This window comes from Thermobia domestica, chromosome 11 (genome assembly GCF_964235325.1).
Source record: "Thermobia domestica chromosome 11, izTheDome1.hap1.1, whole genome shotgun sequence".
Taxonomy (NCBI): domain Eukaryota; kingdom Metazoa; phylum Arthropoda; class Insecta; order Zygentoma; family Lepismatidae; genus Thermobia; species Thermobia domestica.
In genome coordinates this window covers 126,991,374-127,008,341 of record NC_137464.1, presented here as the reverse complement: position 1 = coordinate 127,008,341, position 16,968 = coordinate 126,991,374, and the positions used below count along the sequence as shown (strand labels likewise).

General features: G+C 34.9%; 1 protein-coding gene and 1 non-coding gene across 3 annotated transcripts in view; one reads left to right on the top strand and one right to left on the bottom strand.

Annotated features, from left to right (window-relative positions):
- LOC145664431 (uncharacterized) overlaps positions 1-16,968 on the bottom strand; it is a 1,424,688-nt gene that overhangs the window by 501,443 nt on the left and 906,277 nt on the right. The gene's annotated exons all lie outside the window — the stretch shown is intronic.
- TRNAW-CCA (transfer RNA tryptophan (anticodon CCA)) lies at positions 12,671-12,742 on the top strand. Its single transcript has one exon. It is a non-coding gene; the product is annotated as a tRNA-Trp (tRNA).

The following is a 16,968-nucleotide window of genomic DNA, read 5'->3' as shown; positions in this document are numbered from 1 at the left end:
GCAGGGGCTGGTATAACTCCTTCATTAATTAACATAATGAGCTGTTGCTGCTGGCATAAAAGAGCGACCTATGGATGCAGCTGCCACCTTCGTATGGAATTTGTAACTTGCGGATTATAGCGTCTTTTAGATAAAAAGTGTTTTTGCCACTCTGAAGTATTTTTTCAGTTCTCCGTCACAACATCACAGAATCGTCACTACTTGGAGTACAGAGGTAAGTAATATAGCATTAGTTAGATCTGAACTTTGTTTTTATGGATATTCAAACAATAAAACGTAAATGCCAAGCAATTGCTGAGTAATTACGACTTCGTTGCACAACATGGGTTTGGGGTTAGTTGGCGTATAGCATTTGGGGTTGCTTGGCAAGTGAGCCAAATTTTATTTCATTTTACTTTTATTGTTACATTGTTTGTTTTATTGTTATGGAGTTTACAGTTCTACCAATCTTTTACTTCAATGTTATAGAATAGCATGCGCGTATTGGATTAGTGTCAACATTTAGAAATCGAGATAAGACTGTACGCCGGACTCTGAATTTTCTGAATAGGCCTAATTCTCAGGATCAACAATATTTTGTATGTGCTCTTTGTTACAAAAATAGAGGCCAAGCTATTGCTTTTTCTTTCTTTGTGGAAAGTAGGAAATAAACTGCATTTTTCGATAATTCAGCTAAAACATATCTTAGTTTCTCTTAACTACTTTGTGAACAGCGGGAAATAAACTACCTTTCTTGATAGTTCAGTTATTTTAATTACATTTTGAAATAATATGAAGAATTCACCTACACCAAATCATACTAAAACTGATGTGGTTTGATAATCTTGTAGCTTTCAATGTCATGACAACCAAGTTAGAATGAAATACAGAAGTTTTCATATTTCATAATGCTGATTATTTTAAATGTTGTGAATAAAAGTCATTTCAAACTTCAAATAGCCTACTTAATTGCAATACATATAATAGAATTTAGAAAAATAACGTTTATTTCTAATAAATCCAATTTTTGTTTGTATACCAACTAGCCCTACATCAGCCAACCAGCCCCTTACTTGGGGTCGGTTGGTATACTCCGTTTTAAAACAAAGAAAAATTTATTTCTCGATAACTGTAAGCAACAAAACAAAAACAAGAATTGAATTTATTAAAGGAAACATTGGTCTATCCGTACATATCCATTACATTGCAATACAGTGCACCATCTGCTCATAAAAAAATAAAGAATGAAAAGTTCGCCAACCAGCCCCGGTTTACTGTATTCATATAAATAAGCATGCAGAACATATTTGGAAGCAGTAAGAAAAAATGCTTTTTCTTCTGGAAGTCTGACCAGATGATAATGATCTAAGTAATCGACGATGATATTATTGACAGAGTTCTAAAATTGACTCAATCACTCAGTGTTTCTCTATTACCAATCTTGTGAGTTTTCTGTCACTTACCCACTGCCAAGGAACCACAAAAAATAGTATGAGTCAGAGACTGTAGGAACTCACGTTGAAATTAAATATTAGTTTACAATTAATCAACAAGAAGCTAAGTTGAAGGTAAAATCGGGTAATAATTGAGTTAAGCAATTTGAAATAAAGATATAAAAATGCAAATAAAGAAAATTTCTTTATTGTAACTATTCATAGGAACTGAAAGGAATGTCAGAATTTGATTTTATCGTCGAATATAATAAATGAATGAATGTCTTTTCCTTTGCGACAGAATTGAAATATAAGATAATGACAAAAGGAGGGACTTGTTTTACAGAAACAAAAGACAATCTCACACAAAAGAAAAATGTCCCTAGCATTGAACAAAAGATATTCAAATAAGTAATTGAAATGAGTATATTGTTCTTGAAACTAACTTCCGCACAGAATACAAAGGAACATAAAATTATTTGAAATAGAAAGGGGAAAAGAAAGAGTTTAATAAGACGCGGGGAACATTTAATGCCTTTTCTATAATAGAGAAGGAGGATAAATTACGTCATTCTATGCCATCACCTACGAACCAAACAATAGGAAAAAGGAGAATTCCGGCAGGTAATTATTGGATTACTTGATCGATTAACCTTCCTGCGAACGCTGCAGCCAAGAGAAGAGAAGTTTCTTCGATGTTTTCTCGTTCTTTTTATCTCCAAAGACCTCAGCATGATCCACAAAGTTTCACTTCAAATACTTTATTAGATACAATATTTTAAAACGGGAAAGGGAGGTATTTGTGGGGAGAATGAAAAGTTAAAATTCAGAGGTTATGACGACTTCGAAAGAGAAGAACTTCATCGGGAAACCAAGAAGAAGGTGAGAGGAAATCGCGACGAAGAAGGAAGACTTTTTCTTCATTTTCCTGCAATGAAACGGAGCAAGTCGTTGTCTGCCGTATTTCTTAAAAGAATACCCGTTTCTATGGAAACAACCTCCTATATCTGCAGAGTTTTCATTGGAATCTTTGCGAAACAACTTACTTTTAACGTCTCAACTTAGGAAGAAGTTATCTACACAACCTATAATTATTCGGGTCACGAGATTTAAGAGAGAAGAAAGAAGTTTAATCATCTGCCACTGCAGCTCTTGAAATAAGCTATAGTAATTGACACAAAACTAATAGAATATAGCAGAGCAAAGAGTGCTATTCTTTGTTACCTAAAAAGTTAAATAATATTCAATAATGCAATTGGGGAAAAACATTATATATCCCCTTCGGTCCCAGACTACCAACCTTTTAAAACTATCTTTCAATTATTTGTATGCTGCATCATTTGAAATCATAATTTTCAATTTATTTTTCAGAATTTGAATTTGTTTATTGTTTTACAAGAAAATACTATATCCACGTTTGTGCACATTGGTTCAGTAACAAGCAATTGCATATCTAAATATTTGTGAACAATTATGATATATTCCGTTTCTTGCTATACTACACCTTTCTTCTGACATTATTACATTGTTCTGACCAAATAAAACAACAGCTACATTTATATACTCAAAATAGCATGAACGGAATACTATACTATTTTATTTAGTAATGTTTTCTTTACATTTTTCTCCTTTCTTGAGAACATAACGTGACATCAAATTGTTTGCTGTGTTTCTGAATATCCATTTTCTTATTTGTGAACAAATAAAAGCAATTTTCATCTCTACCTTTCAAAAACAAACATATAGTGAATGCTTTCGTTCTTTTCATACTTAGGAGAGCTAATCACAGAAGATGTTCTAAATTTGCTTTAGGGTTCAGATATCGACGATTCAGATAATGATCCGGATTTTATGAAATATACTCCAATAGCTCTAGCAGTGAAGATAGCGATGGCGGTGTTGCAAGAGACGAAAATGGTAAACAATAAATTGTACTCGTTATCTATTCTAAAGAATCGAATTATCTACGCAAAGTTATTTCGTCAATCACAAGTTTGTTTATTTAGAAGATGTCGCACTATAAATAATTGAAGTGGCCACATTTTGAAATGGCCCTCCGTCGTTTATGTGGATTGTACAAAATTTTTTCTTGGTTGAACAAAAATTGGACAAAATTCTGAGGTAGTTAAAATTCAAATTTGAACGTGTCGCACTACAACTAAATGGACCCGCTTCTGATTGGCCAAATAGCCTTGTGTATGTAATTCAGTTCTTTAGAACAGATAACGAGTACAACAATTTATTGCTTGCCAGTTTCGTCTGTTGAAACACCGCCATCCCTATCTTCACTGCTAGAGTTACTGGAGTCATTATTCATAAAATCTGGGTACTTATCTGGATCGTCGATATCTGAACCCTAAAGCAAATCTAGAACATCTTCTGTGGTTAGCTCTCCTAAGTATGAAAAGAACGAAACCATTGACTATATGCTTGCAATATTTGTTACAACAATGATTAGCACAAATAGTAGAAATTATTATAGTTACAAATTTTCCTACACTTTTTAATAATGAAAATGAAAATTTTCATTAAAATCGTTAAAAATAGATATTTTACTTCTTTCAATGCATTTATATCGTGTTTCATTCTAACATGTACAATTTTGTAGCAAAACAAACCTTAAAAAGTATACGAAAGAATATAGAGAAACAATTATCTAATATAAAACCAGTGTACAGTGTACATTTTAATTGTGGACATTAAAAAATAAGTTCACATTATTTTTTGTTCTTCAGAGATAAAGCGAAGCTAATAATCGCCAGCAGGTCTCTGAAACTTTAATTATTTATCACAAAAATACCTTGATTGTAGCAATAATATATTTGGGCGAAAATGATACTTGCTTTTCCAACTTACAAAAGTCTGTGTTCCACCAACACCTGCCATCTAACATTAAAAGCAATTGAAAGGCAGTTGCCACTTGCACTCGAGCTTACCGAAAAAAAAAATCTATGTTGTGTTCAGACATCCACGCGTGTGTAAACCAGGAATTAATGGAGCAGATTCAACGAAACGATCAGGAAAAATATATCAATTTATATGCAGAAATGTGCACATAGGGACCGAAGGGGATATATACTAGAGCAATTGGAACACAGTTTTTTAGTTCTGTATACAGTAAATAATATTATGTCTACATCAGAGAAAGATTAAACTCCCTCCCAAAATACTGAGAAAGAACACGCAGCATGTTACATCCATTTTGCTGGTTACTCTACATCTTGTATTTATCATATCTTTTGCACATTCGAAGTTGCATGAAAGTAGTTGTAATCGTAAACTTCAGGCTTAAGACACATAAAGCAATTTCTATCAAATAAAGATAAAAACGAAAAGTAAAACTGTTCACACAAGAAAAGTGATCAGAAACAAAAGTGCAAAATTACACCGCTGATAAAAGTACCGTAATATTCAAACCAAAAATTGGCTTCGATGTATAGTTGTTACACACTGCGAGGAACAGGTTTGAATAAAGTGGTTTGTTACATGTAAACAGTATCATCCTTGTGTATAGTATCATGTGTCAATTCAGCATTTACCAAGTTAACGATTTTACAGCGGGTAAACCATTTGAAAATGGAATGCACTGTGTGATAGTTATGCATAGGGTACGTCGAGTCACTGCATATCTTTTTATCTTCTAATTTAGCAAGTAAAAATATCGATCTTTTTGTTCTGCAAAGACAATTCTTAAAAAGAACCATCATCTGCTTCATTTAATGTTATCGAGTCGACGGTCACCTAGAGACAGGTTGTTTGCTGAGAACACTTATTGTAACATGTCGTTCTGATTAAATCCGGAATAAGTTGCGCCGCATATTTTCGGCCTATCTACTGTCATCAGTGTTGTCAATAATTGTCTTCATTTGTCTGCACGTGATTTGTATCCGACAGGTTACTTACTATATTACCAAAACTAAAATAATCGATGAAAAGCTGAGAATTTCCATAATTCTGGACGGCTATGTAAGCAGGTAACCATGCTGAAAAGGATATCAAAAATCAAAACACACACACACACAGAGAGAGAGAGAGAGAGAGAGAGAGAGAGTAGATTGATAGGTACAGTATATTTACACCTTAGATTTATACCTTGTTCTGAGAAATCATATGTTTAACGCTGTATCTGTAAGACTTTTTAAAATCCAAGATAGTTAAACTACAGAATACATGCATGGTATCAATTGAAACAATAATACTGTAAAATGGCGAATAATTATATACGAGTATTTTTTTTTGTTTCAAACATTTTCATACTGTATACTTTATTTCTATTTACTTTACTAATGAATTGAATTGTGTGGGAAACAATCTTATTGCTAACAAAACACACATGCCACTAGAAAGAGTATTAAATAAAGGAAAATTATATATTATTTGATAATCTGATTTGGAATGGATTAATGCTGTTTACTCCTAAGAACAAAAATCAATAGGAAAAGCTTAATGAAACACTAAAGTAAATCAGTTTTAAAAATCTGAGCTGAAAGATACAGAACAATGGAGTTACCTCCTCCGTTTATCCTATTTGTGAAAATTGTCAAATGGCAATTTTCGATGTTGAGTCAGCAAATTGGCAACTAAGCGTGCTCAGTAATCGCTAGGGGCTGTAAGAAACTACTTTATTCGGCCCGTTAAACCAAACCAGGACGATAACAAGCCTTTCAATTTTCAACCAAGTTTTCTCATTCTATTTCTACACTCGAGTTTACATCACATTACATTTAATTCCGATGATATAATCTTATTTTTGTTTCTAACCACATTGCTAACAATTACACTCTAAATCTCAAGTTGACGCTCTTAAAATTTTAATTTGAAAGAGTAATTATTTTTTTAAGTACTGGAAAAGAAAAAAAAAAGATAGTTCTTGAACTTTACAACTCGGCTCTTAATAATATCTTGTACAATATTTTAATGTACTTTCTCACTATTGAACGATATATTACCAAAAGATCTTTACACATGGCGGCGATAAAGTTCCCGCAGTTTTTGCGCGAAAGAATAGTAAATGTATGGATGAAAGTGACCGTTCCTTTACTATGCTAATTAGGAATCTTTATCTACTCTCCTCATTTGTATAGATAAGAATTTTCTAAATGAAATAGGTAGAAGTTTAAACGTATGACGAAATTTTTAACGCTTCCATATTCAATGCAGAAAATACTGTGCGTGATGCTTTCCTCGGTGCAAATACGAAAGGAAAAGTAACGACACATGATTGGCATTCATGATCGCCCAGAAGGCAATCCCGGCAAATGTCGGGGATTTTCTTGGAGAGGCCATGATTTTATTAAGAAGTTTTCTTCATTCAATTGTATTTTTTTTTAAATTTGGAATTCTTGACAGTATCAAAATAATAATAACTTTTCTAGAGATTAAGTTAAATAAAATTAGTATTAAAATATATGGATTTAGCAAATTTGTAAATACCATTTGGTAACAAGAATATAATTTAGTCTATTAATAATACAAGAATTCTGGCTATTTTAAAAATTATTTCTTGGTTATTTTAATAAAAATGGAGTTTTCAAGAGCGCTGACGACCGTTAGGTACCTTCTTGACTAACTTAAGAACCAGACATGCCTTCTTCCAGACATATACTTCGCCAAGTATGAAATGACCCTCGGAACATTTTTATTTAAGCATTTTGCTTGTTAATTTTATTAATCTTAATCTACACATTACTCGTACAACGATTCGTCATGTCTTGCAATATTCTTGTACACAATATACCTATATGTATTACAGTTCGGTGAAAAGAGGTTATCATTCAAGGTATAATCTCTCGTGTTGGACTCTATGCAACCATTAGTGATGAGCGCAAGAGTGTTGGTCTTGCAGTTTTTGCAAGAGTCTTGAATGCAAGACCAAGACCAAGAGCAGGAATCCCGATACAGGACTAAGACCAAGAGGTGCAGACCAAGACCAAGACCAAGGGGTGCAAGACCAAGACCAAGAGACTTGCGGAAGAGTCTTGCACAAGTACTGGTACTACTTGATTTTTTTTATAGAATGTAAAAAAAGGAGAAAAATCACTACATCTTTTACTTGAATTGTTTGGCATCAGTAAAAATGCCACAGGAGTAAATGTGTTCCCAGTAGTTTTATGCAATCCGTGTGAGTAGATCTGCCCCTGTAGCATATAGCTACAGTATATCGTTTCCTGAATTGGTTGTTCGCGTTTTCTGTAGATGTTACTCATTTTCAAGTTACACAAGTGTCATCTTTCCTCCATGTAAGCTATTTTGGTGAACAAACATCGTGTGCGTGGGTTTTCTCAGTTTTTTCTGTTCCCTCCTACTTTCTTCATTTCACCATTTCAGTCATTTTTCATCATCACCGTCTCCCTTAGCTTTGGTGCATAACTGTGGGACGTTAAATTAGATACTTCATTTCATTTCAAAGCATACTAGTGGTGTTCTTCTTCTAAAACTGAAGAAAAATGTAGTATTGAATATCGGTAATTCTGTACACCATAGGTGCCGACTACATGGGTATTGCTGGCGCGGGAGACCCGGGTTCGATTCCCGGCGGGAGCGCATGTGGTTCGGATTCCACGTTAATCAGTAGGTCCACGTCTCATATAGCCTCGCTGCTGAACGGGACGTAAAACTCAAAATCAATCAATCAATCAATACATGGGTATTGCCTTGGCTCTGAGACTCAAGCATCCGTTGGAAATTTTTAATATGTGTTCATAAAATTAATATCGAAATAACATTTTCATGACATTGTCAAAAACTTAGTGCATGTGACCGCAAGTTTGACTTCATGGGCAGATGTTTATACCTTGAATAATTGTTTATCAATATAACTTTTAGCCTCCTTAGGTATACGGCACATCGAGGATTGAGCGATATAACATTATACTACAACAGTAAATCTATATTATAAAATTGAAAGTGACTATGATTGTGACTCCTAATCTCTTGAACCACCCGCTCGAGATCGATCAAATTTTCAATATAGATCAGGTTTGGACCCTGGAACGTTGTTTATCAGTTCACTTTGAAGGAGCAACGTATGGGTGGAAGAGAAGGGGCACGTATACAAAAATAAAAATAAATAAAAATAAAAGTAACTAAGTTTGTGACAATAATTCTTTAACCACCAGATCGATCTTAATCAAATTATTAACATGTATGAGGGTCGGAACTGGAAAGTTTTTTATAGTTTCACTTTGATGGTAGAACCTAGGGAAGGAAGAGGGATGTGTTATAAATATATATAACCTAATAACTCTTGAAACACCCGACCGATCTCGATCGAATTTTCAACATAGATGAAGCTCAGGCCTGGCACGATTTTTATCATTTTACTTTGACGGTGCAACGTAGGGGATGGGGAGGAGGGAGATATATATAAAAAATAAAAGTATAAGTGACTGTCTTTGTGACTTCATCACTCTTGAACCAGCCAATCGATCTTAATGAAATTTTCAACATAGATGAAGTTCGGACTTGGGGTGTTTTCTATCATATCACTTTGACGGTAGAACTTAGGGGAGGAGGAGGGGAGGGGAAGTGTACAAAAATAAATAAAACTTAATAACTCTTGAACTACCCACCCGATCTCGATCACATTTTCAACACAGATGAGGTTCGGACCTGAGATGGTTTCTGTCCTATCACTTTGACGTGGAGCTTAGGGGCCGGGGAGAGGAGAGATATTTAAAAATAATCGAAAATGATCTATATTAGAGTGGAGTCTATAGTTTTGGAGGTTGCTGAGATAAACAGTGATACTTCCGATGCTGTTTAAATCCAAATTCAGACCCGTAGCTTGGCGGTGGGAGGGGAGATATCTAAAAATAATCGAAAATTAATATTAGTGTCGAATTCATAGTTTTTGGGGTCGCTAAAGTGAACAGTGATATTTCCGATCCTGTTTAAATGCAAATTCAGCACCGCAACTTGGGAAGGGGGAAGAAGGAGATATATAAAAATGATCGAAAATGACCATTATTATCAATGTCAAATTAATGGTTTTCGGGGTCATTGAGACGATCAGTGACACTTCCGATGCCGTGCCTTGCAACATGGGGGAGGAGGAGTTATATAAATTTATTGAAAATAACCGATATTAGTGCCGAATCCATAGTTTTCGGTGTCTCTAAGATGAACAGTGACGTTTCTGATGCCGTTTAAACCCAAATTCAGCCCCGCAACTTGGGTAGAAGGAGGGGATAGAAATATAAAAATAATCGAAAATGACCGATATCAGAAAGCGCTTTAGTAATAATAGAAAGTGACTGATTAACGAAACATCATATTATTGAGCTGAGCGAAGCGAAGCTCTTATACTCGGGTTAGCCGTTTGGTTGTCCGCGAACTCCTCCTAGACCGTTTGGCCGATCTTAACCAAACTTAGCACGCTGATAGAATATGTCGTGCTGAGTGACAACATAGGTCGAAATAAAAAATCCGATGTACCATCGAGGAATAATCACCGAAAAACGCTTCCTCCTAGACCGTTTGGCCGATCTCAACCAAACTTAGCACGCTGATAGAGTATGTCGTGCTGAGTGACAACATAGGTCGAAATCAAAAATCCGATGTACCATCGAGGAATAATCACCGAAAAACGCTTCCTCCTAGTTTAAAATTTAACCCAATGAAGTGGGTTATTGATGCTAGTAATCCATATTCACAAGTGAGACTGATTTTGTACAGTTATTTTAAATAACTTGTAGTTTGATGTCGTTATTTTGAATTTCTAATATAGGTCAGAAGTATTTATACAAATTGAATTTATAGAAAAGACATAGACAGTTGAGTCGTTTTTAGTTTTCACTCAAATTATTGTAAAATATTGTTTCGATTATAATAATTATGTTATTTTTTTCTCTTTTTTTGGTCGATATGCTAAACGTATCATCATAATCATCATCAAAGCTATTCTGCCATTATTAGCAGATTGCTTGCTGCAACTGAGAAACCTCGATGTATGGTGGTCCTCAGCTAGTCTCTTCGTCTTAATGTAGCAATTTTCTGTTTTAATACCTTCCTTCAACTACAATCTCCTTTGCTCCGTCTCTCTATTTCCTTTCACCATACCCTCTAGCACGTCCACCACAGCCAATATCCCAACCAGTTCCTCTTTCTCCTCTTATCAATATCAAACATTATTCTTTTTCTCCTACTGCTAATATTTCTAACATCTTCTCATTCATTTTCCGTTCCAAACAGCTAATTTTCTCCTTTTTTCTCCATGCACAGGTTTCGAAAGTCTGCAATTTTTTCCATCGCTTTTGCGTAATGTTCATGTTTCTGCCCCATTGGAATCAGTAAAACAAAATCTCAATATTTAATTATAAGTTTGTTTAATACAAAGATTAGCTAATCGTGGTTGGAAAGAAAAATCTAACGCCTTTAGAGTGTAAAAATAATTTTGCAATTCATGGTATTTCAATAATCTGTACCGTTTTGATTTTCTTTCATTCTTCTGAGGGGTAGCCTCCCAGTTTGGGAACCAGTGGAGTGAGGGATCTGTTAAAAAAATATATATAAAAAGATTACGAAACGTCGTGATTTATCTTATAAGTAGCGAAGCGTGAGCACCCAATAAAAAAATAAAGGTCATCACTTATGTTGTACACTATTACCATACTTACATGAAGATAAACTATGTTACATTTAAAAATAGTTACGAATAGCGAAGTCGGGACTATATTGCTGATGTGGCATCAGTTCGATGCCATCAAGTTCCTGAAATTTTTGTTTCATTTTTCGATCCGAGGGTGGTTTTGCGTTATCCTGTTGTAGCAGCGAGCGCCTTTGATTCACAAATACAGGATATTTTTCCTGTAGTGCAGCAAACATCTATTCCAACTGTTCGGAATAAAGCTCGACACTGATGGTACGAAAGTTAGGAACGAATTCGAAGTGAAGCGTTATACCTGAGTTAGAAATTATATAGTAAGAGTTCATATTTCAGACATTGAGCATCATCGTCACTACTACTAAAAAATTGACTGAAAATACAGATGAAACGGTGGCCTCTGTGTTAAATAGTCCGCTTGCCACACTACCTCTTGGGCTAATTTGATCTTGTACTTACGGCCAATCATGGCGTATTCATATGCCTGCTATTTGGGCTGTGGAAATATTGCAAGACTTATGACTTACCGTAGTAGTAAGAAGCGGTGACTTCAAGCCATTGTTCCATTGAATTTACTGTTATTTGCTACATCTTTACTTTCAAACTTACTTTTCTGTTTCTACAGAGAATGAACATATTTTACAAGTGTTGTATTTTTAAAAAACGAAAAAATGCTATGCGTGCTATTAAGGAAATAAAAGAAAAAATAATTTAAAAAATTATATCACTTTCAATCTTAAAAACAGAATATTATATATATATATATATATATATATATATATATATATATATATATATATATATATATATATATATATATATATAATATTTGTGTTTCTCATCAGTATTTAGAGAACTTAGAAGTAAAAAAAAATCAATAGAGATCCCAGAACGAGAAGGAGGGATTCTGGAGTTTAAGAATTCCAAGGTCGGTTTCGCACCACTAGTGTAATTGCATAACTAACCTGTAACCTGTGGGCGCATTATCCGGGAGTATGTTTGCTCGTATTTGCACTCCATTTTATAATTTTCTGAATTAGCTGAAACGAAAATCTTATGCCGTCTTTCTTATAATGTGTTGATTTTGAAACAGTCTGTTAGAAGTATAGAGTATTTTCAAGTAGTTGTCAAAGTAGACATGATGTTACGTACTTTCAGTTTTGTCTGAATTTAGGCATGAATACGACAAGTTTTCTTGCTACTCATAGCAATTAGTGAACAGTCTGGAAATCTGCGATGGACTCCTGAATCATCTTTGCAACTGACTTCAAAAACTTTAACACTTTATGTAGGTACTTTTAAAATTCGAATCAGTAAACGTCATCTAATAACGACGACAAAATTTGTTTTGTAAGTGCATTCTGTACCAAGACTATGAAGGACTGTAGAAAAGAAGGCAAAGAACATGATTTCAAAATTACTTAAGTGGGATTAAAAATGATTTTAGAAAGCATTTTAGCAGGTATAAATTTGAGAATTTATAGGGTGTGTGACTCCGATATTCCCCTTTCGATACAGCCTTGATGAATGATAAAGGGCTATAAAAGCTTTCTACTTATCATTTATCCCTCTCCGATTATTATTTACTGAGAACTTCCTTAAACTAGCGTTACAATATTACACGCTTTCTCTCGATACTCTCCGTTTTATAAGGGGCGCGATGGCTCAGTGGTAGAGCGTTCACCTCCAGTGCTTGGGGTCCCTGGTTCGATCCCAGCTTGCGCCGTGTGAACTTTGTGCTGGAAAAACGCCGTGCTCATGGGTTTTTCGGGGTTCTTCCGTTTCCTCCCACTTTCTTCGTTCCACCATTTCATTCATTTCTCAGCATCACCGTCTTCTTTAACCTAACCAGCACAAACATGGGACGTAAAACTTCAAGATTTCATTTCTCCATTTTATAGACATCATATTTTCAAATACAGTTTGAGTATTTGAAACATCAAAAATATGTGCTTGTTCCTGCAGAAACGTTTTTAGTATATATATTTTCTATGTAAGATAATGAATATAAATGCATCCATACCCCTTCACATTAAGTATAAAGAGTAAGTTAATGCTATTTAGATCATATATGAAAACTCGCTAAAGCTCGCTGGGGGCTCCGCCCCCAGGCCCCCGATCAGGCCTTTGCCATGAGGTGTCATGTTCTAGAAAACTATTCCTTCAGGAATTCACTTCCCTTTACAGCAGACACCTGTTACCAACACGTACTTCAATTCAACCGGTATTATTCCTTCCATGTAACTTTGAAAAGCAAACACACAATTTATTAGAAAGAACTCTATTACTACTACTACTCTGGCAATCATGTGCATGGCTTATTATGTACACTTTGCGCACACCTATACATGTTAGAGACAATAACAGAATTTATTTTCTCAAACATAAACAGCGGACACCGTCTTCCAATAGCCTACCTATTAAACCTTGCATTTTGCGAAAACACTCACTGTTTACAAATGTGATTTTTGCAACCTTTCAAATATTTATTCGTAACATTTTTTAATATTATGTTTTGCAGTGTAATTTAGTACAATGTATTATAATAGTGTCCTTGTAGTTAATTGTACATATTACCTGCAGGAAAAGTAATTCATATCTGTGATATAAGGGTGGGAAAATATTTCAGTCTTCCTGCACATTTAGTCTTCTATTTACAATGAAGACTACAATTTACTAGATAATTTACAAATATGAATATTGTTGGAGATTGTTTAAATCTTTTTCATAGCATTTGAGTGAACACTACTTTTGTACTATAATGTAGTACAGTGGATTATAATGGAAACCTTGGGCATAGTTGTACATATTACCTCAGCAAGATTTCTTGAAAAGTTTCATATATACTGCACAAATTCTTGCAGTCTCCCTGTATATTTATTCATGTATTTTCACTGAAGATACAATTTGTAGGTGATTTACAAATATGATTATAGTTGGAGGCTTTTTAAACATTTGTTGGTAACATTTGAGAGAACATTACTTTTGCACTGTAATATAGAAAAGTCCCTTATAATGGAACCCTTCGGCATAGTAGTACATATTACCTGCAGCAAGACTTTTTGAAATATTTCATATTTACTGGACAATTTCTTGCAGTCTACCTGTATCTCTCGTCTTGTATTTTTATGAAGACTAAATTTGTTCGTAATTTACAAATATGAATTTTGTTAAGGCTTTTTAAACATTAGTTCATAACATTTGATTGAACACCAGTTTTTGCACAATAACGTAGTACACTGTATTACAATGCTGTCCTTTGGTACAAAAGTAATTATTGGGCAGCAAGACTTGTTGAAACGATTATTTATACTGGACAATTGCATACAGTCTTCCTGTATTTTTACTCTTATATTTTCAATGAAGACGATTATTTACTAGGTAATTTAGAATATGAATATTATTGGAGGCTTTTAAAAAAATTTGTTTATAGCAACTTAAACAACACCACTTTCTACATTGTAGTAGAACATTGTATTAGAATCGTGTCCTTGTAATTTCTTATTACAATCAAATAACAAGAAATCATTTCCTTAATCATCCTAAAAAACACATATATAACACGATTACAATTCCGATTTTAGAGGTGTAATTCCATGGACGCGGGCCCGCTACGTACCAGTACTATGTGAATAGTAAGTAGGAAGACCAAAATCTAAGGAATTGAGTAGTGTAGGGGAACGACGTGAGCCTACTGTGCAAAAGATCTGGGTTCGAATCCCAACGTGTTTTTTTCTCACTTTTTCTTTCTTTGAAAGTTAATTTTTATAGCATAGGAGATTGAAAATAAGCTTGCCTTTATTATATACGGCATTTCATTCCAACCGGACCCGCAACTAAAACTATTAAATCGAAAGCAGCACTTTTCCACGTATCTTATATATTAAAATTATGTACGCTGCCGACGAGACAATTTTCAAAAGGTGCCCATTTGTGTGTGTGTGTGTGTGTGTGTGTGTGTGTGTGTGTGTGTGTGCGTGTGTGTGTGTGTGTGTGCGTGTATGAGCGTGTGTGCGCAGTAGCGTACGCAGGAATTTATTTCGGGAGGGGCCAAACTCAATATCAGTGTATTTTATATTGAAATTCCTAAACTTGTACCAAAAATTAGGCTAAATTTACTCAAAAGTTGAAATTTCGGGGGTGGTCCGGACCCCCAGGACCCACCCCCTGCGTACGTCCCTGTGTGTGTGTGTATTTCCTTAAAATTAATATTTTATACTTTCCATTTGTGGTATTCACTTCAAATTTGGTATACGCATATATCTTAGCGAGGAACATAAAAGGGGAGAGAGATATTTTGCAATCGTTTCCGGTTTCAAGCAGAACCTGTTGTCGCGAGACAAAATGTATTGTTGTCTTGTATGGACACTATATCGTGAAAATGATGCCCAATGTTTCTTTCAGACTCTTTTTGGGGGACACTGCCTCCTCAGAGCGCCCCTGGCGAGATCAAAATAATACGTTTATAATACAATAACAAATAGAATGTTATCAGCAGTGCCCCCGGGGTAATACTCCCCTCCCTCGAACATTGCTTCCGATAGAGACACTGGTGATGCTCCATTTCCAAAGCTACATATGTTTGATTTTAAATACTTCAGTATCGTTTCGAAACTTTACACGAACATACTGCCTAGCTTCGAGACCATCTCAACAGTTAGCGTATAAATATATCCTTTCCGTCTATGTCTGTAATAACGAAAATATTTTGTTCACGCAATGCCAACAGAAACTATTTTGATAAAACGAAGCAACGTGATGAGAAAAAAACGTAAGATAAAACAAGGTCCGGCGGGGAATCGAACCCAGACCTGCTACTCAGAAAGCAGACACTTTACCGCGGAGCTAACTAACAACGTTGAATTTTGTTTGTTTTATTCTCCTCAATATAGCACATAAGAGTCCAAATGAAGGCAATTCAAAAATATGGCAATTTTGCATTCAAGATGGAGACTTCTCGAATGATTTGTTTCTTCACTTAAACTGAACTACGTTCTTAATAACATAGCGAAACCTGGCTTACCTACCAAGAGCACAACTTACAATTTTCATGGTTACAAATTTTTGAGCCGCCATTTTGAATCGAAGATGGCGACTTTTCCAACATTTCGGATTTTTCCCCTCACATGCGTGGTAATCTGCACACTTAAACGCAATTTCGTGATTCCACCATATCTACAAGTTGTGTAGAATTAGACGCCCCCTTATAACATTCCTAGCATTTTCTTACACCGAACATGACTATTTCTTTCAAGTTTAAGGGCGGATTCGCAAACTACGCATCAGAATATACATCACCTCGAAATTTCAACGTCCTACATATAGCCATTACAAATTTCACACTTTTTCGATTTGCGCCGCGAAACGAAAACGAATTTTAATGCTCTTTTTTCTATCATAAACTATGTTCCTAGCTTCACTGCCTAACAAAATATGACGTTTCTATGGTGTGCGGAACTACTCTAAAAACCAGCATTTCGAAACGACGAAAAATTTCGACACTTCATTTACATGGAAAATGTCGCCTTTTTCGTGATATCGGAATTTTCCCACTACTCACATCCCATGACGAACAAGTATGCAAAATTTGGTGTTTGTATGTTTTGTGGAAGTATGCAAACAATTAAGTGTGTTTCCGATTATAGAGGTATATAATTCCATGGACGCGGGCCCGCTACGTACCAGTACTATGTGAATAGTAAGTAGGAAGACCAAAATCTAAGGAATTGAGTAGTGTAGGGGAACGACGTGAGCCTACTGTGCAAAAGATCTGGGTTCGAATCCCAACGTGTTTTTTTCTCACTTTTTCTTTCTTTGAAAGTTAATTTTTATAGCATAGGAGATTGAAAATAAGCTTGCCTTTATTATATACGGCATTTCATTCCAACCGGACCCGCAACTAAAACTATTAAATCGAAAGCAGCACTTTTCCACGTATCTTATATATTAAAA